Raw genomic sequence first — 4261 nt, 5'->3', positions numbered from 1 at the left:
CTCCCCCAACTTGAAAGTTCTTAACCAGGGATTCAGCTAGATTAACATAAGCCGTATTAACTTTTAACTGAATAGCTAAAGACGTGGCCTTTAAGTATAATTTTGTACATCATTCAAGTCTCCTTCTTTTACACACAGGTAGAATAAGGCAGGGTTGAAGGACAGTAAGAATAGATTTGAGACTGAAGGAAAGCAATGACCTTTGCCCTGCCAAATGAGACGCTGACCTGAAGTGGAAATGTTCACACATTGCACAGCAAATGTCGAGGTGTCTGAGACTTTATTTTCAGTTTCTCCCTGGTGGCTCATGCTATACAGTCTCTGATTCACAGAATATGAGTGTGTGTGTGTGTGTGTGTGTGTGTGCGTGTGTCTGTGTGTGAGTGAAACTATTACTGTGTACATGCCTCTGTGTGTCTGTGTGTGTGTTTTTGTATGCCTCTGTGTGTTTGTGTATGTCTGTGTGTGCCTGTGTGTGAATACCTGTGTGTATGTGTGTGTATGTTAGTGTGCCGGTCTGTTTGTGTATTGTATGAAAATGTGTTTTGTGTGTGTGTGTGTGTGTGTGTGTGTGTGTATGTGTGTGTGTGACTATGAATACTTAGTGGGAAATGGATGTGATATGAATCTGGAAGCATCTGGTCTAAGTGTGAATCATATGATCCCCTGCTCGTGGGGATTTATTCAAAGAGAAAAACAAGAAGGCGGAAGTCTTTGATTAGCATTAGCAAGAATGATCTTAAAGGAAACTAAATTTAGAATGTCCGCCCACCCCCAATCAGTCTGTTTTATTGTGTAAAGTTTTAATGTCAATAATTATCACATCTTATTTTCTGTTATAATCTCTTAGGAAGCATTGCTCTCAGCAAAGAGACCCAGGTTTGGCATTGGGTCTTGTATGTTGCATGAGAACAGCATCCCAAGGTTTTAGCTTCCAGGCTGCTACTTTCTCTGTCATAATAAAAGTGCTGCATGCTCCATTCCCTTCAGTGAACTCTGACCTTGTCATAGCACTGAGACAAGGAGACCAGGAAAGGAGAGAGGCAGACACTCTCTTTACAAACAGCTCATGCTGAGAGGACAAAGAAGCTCCCTGCTGAGGGTCCTCAACCTTCCTAATACTCTAACCTTTTAATAACAGTCCCTCCTGTTGTGGTGACCCCCCAACTATACAATTATTTTGTTGCTACTCCATAACTAACGTTGCTACTGTTATGAATCATAGTGTACATATGCCAGATATCTGATATGTGACCTCTGTGGATGGGTCATTTGACCCCCGCAGAGGGATCGTGACCCACAGGTTGAGAAACACTGGTCTAGAAGGTGACCAGGAGCCTCGTGCATGTAACACAAGAAGGATCATGAGACATTAAAATCTCCTTCTGAGTAGACATTTCTCTAAGCAAGCCTTACTCAAGGAATGTCCTTCCTTCTCCACAGACTGCTGACTAGTCATCCTCTAGAGATGGGAGAGGGCTGAGGAGCTCATGTGGATACTTGGGTTCTAAATGTTTGCCTGTGCACCAAACGGTTAACAAAGAATCAGAAACAGCCACCAGGAGGGTGGGAGTGAGAAGAACTCAGTTTTACTCTTCCATAAGCTTCTTCTGTACCACTAAACGTTTTGTATAATTAGCTATATATTAATGTAGTGACTCTGAAGTATGTCATATATAAAAAACATTTCTTTCAGCCTTTCCCTTCTTTTAGTATTTCCTTTTCATATCCTTCTCTGTGGATTTTTTTCCTTAATATGGTTTCCACTGTTTAATCTTTTCCTATGGAAGTATGTTTATGGTTATGGGGTCTGTGCTTGTGCCCTGCTGAGAGTAAAATATGTAGTAAAATAACATCTGGGTTTTGTCAAGCAATGAATTAAAACACAGGATACAGAAAGAAAGGCTTTAAGAAGAAGACATGTGGGATTGTAATTAATGGGAGTTGGTTATACTCCAATAACCATCTAGTCCCTATGGTCTGTGAGGGCCCAGCATTCTCTGAAGACATATTTTATGAGCAATCTCACAACGTCCTTTGTCACACACATCAGAATCCTTCCTGCAAAAGGGCCTCCAATTTGCCAAAGCTGCTGGTAGAAAACTGGGGCCGAGGCCACACAAACCCACTGGTGGCGACTTCTGAGTCTCCGACCACCTCCACCCATCTGTGGAGAGCAGTCAGTCATCCGAGCAACAGAAGCAACCAAGGTAGTGCTGGAAGATGACAGGCACAGCAGACCAGGCCGCCGTGGCCACACACTCTCCAGCGCGACTTCCTCCATCTACCCATGTGACCTTGGGGATCTACAAATCTTCCCATTGAGGGCCAAACGTTTTCTTACCACAGTTTCCATCTTTCCTGATCCTGTTTCTCTCCTTCTTTCTTTCTCTTTCCTACAGCACCCTCTTCAATTTGCTGCTGTTTGTGGGGTTTTACCTCTTTTGAGATTATAATATAATTACAGCACCTCTGCCTGGCCTTTCTTCCCTTCAAGCCCTCCATACACTCCTTCCCCTTCTTCTTCAAATCCGTGACCTCTTCTTTCATGAACTGATATTGCCTGCATATGTGAATATACATATATCTTCCTAAATACAACTTTATTTCTCCAAGTATGAGATGGCAACATAGTCACAAGTTAAATACCACTTTGTTTCCAAGTCTCCTCTTATTAAAGATGGAATTTCAGAAAACGGAAAAATCCTCACATCACATACACTTCCAGTTTCCCTGATTTGGATCTGTAATGTGGGCATTACAGATCCTGGGTTCTCTACCATTTTACTTTTAATATAAAAAATGGTTTTCAGCCAGCTATGGTAGTGCAGGATTTTTATCCCAGAACTCGGGAGACAGAGGTTGGCAGATCTTTATAAGCCTGAAACCAGCTCGTTCTACATAGAGAGTTCCAGGGCACCTGGGGCTACATAGTGGGACCCTTTCTCAAAATAAATAAATAAATAAAGTTGTTTTCAGTGATAGCAACCTTGACAACCCAAATTGTACAGAGAGATCGAGTGATAGGTGTCTATTAGTTATTAAAGAAAGTAACTGTGTAGTTCATCCTCTCTGCTGTTTGAATGAGAGCTTTGAAAGTGCTTACTGCTATCTATCTGCTAATGTACCGGAAGTTCATGCTGCTGTTATGCGCATGCCTGTATTATCACACTACGGTGCTGACGACTCGGCTGTGTTGGAGATCGCTGAACTGATGGAGCAACCCCCCAAATGTGTATGTTATCCAGACTGTAAGAAATAAAGAGCCATAAACATATGATAAAGCATGTCAGTTGTTAAGATGTCCAGAGTTCTCTGTTCCCAAGTATTCTGGCCATGTGTGTGAAAGAGCATAACCGGCTATCTGGCTTGAAGGTTTAATTAGCCGAGTAAAGGCAAACTGTTGACGCTGGACTGGCTACAGGACAATGAGTCAACCCATATGCTTTCTGTCACTGGAATAGGAGCTTATAAACAGTCTGTCTGTGGGGGGAAACTCACAGATGAATGATACATGAAGTTTGGCAGTAACCCATGATCAAAACTGGCAGTAACTGAGAAAAATATTGACATTGATAAAAACTAGTTGAGCAGTCCAGAAATCCTTCTGGGCCAGAGAGATTTTTAAAGTGAGCCTTTTGGGATGGGAGAAAGGTAGCAAGTGGAAGCAAAAGCTTTTCAGAATTTGTTCAAAGACTATAGATTGTGTCTGTGTGTGTGTGTGTGTGTGTGTGTGTGTGTGTGTACGCGCGCGCATGCGCGCGCGCACGTGTGTGTTTCTTTACTGCTGTTTATTAATGATTCTGCAAAGGATAGCAGGTGGTGAGTAGTTATGGACAGAGGAAGGAAAATGCCCTGTTAACCTACAGTTCCAAAGCCTATTGATCCCGTGCGGGCATGAGAACTCCGTCTGCCTGGATTTGCTCTGACTCAGGAGAGCTCATGCTCTTCCCAGGCCTTCTCAGAGAGCTGTGGGGGGATAGGAAGGGAAACAGAGGTGGCCTCTCACAGAGCTTGAATTCCTAAGTCATCAGTGCCAGCCAAAAGCTTATTCCACAATTGTTCTGGAGCTGAGCAGGAGATGACAGCAGCCCCAGAAGAGCAGTGTTGTTCACCTGTTTGTGTCAAAATCCTGCTGGAGAGAGGCTCGTTTATTTCAATTAAACACTTTTGAGGCTTTAGTTAGAGTTTTTGTGCCAGGATCATGACATCTATGTCTTATTATTCAGCTATCACTTGAGGATATATATATATATATATA

Source organism: Mus pahari, chromosome 4, assembly GCF_900095145.1.
Source record: "Mus pahari chromosome 4, PAHARI_EIJ_v1.1, whole genome shotgun sequence".
Taxonomy (NCBI): domain Eukaryota; kingdom Metazoa; phylum Chordata; class Mammalia; order Rodentia; family Muridae; genus Mus; species Mus pahari.
Note: the sequence above shows the minus strand (reverse complement) of the source record.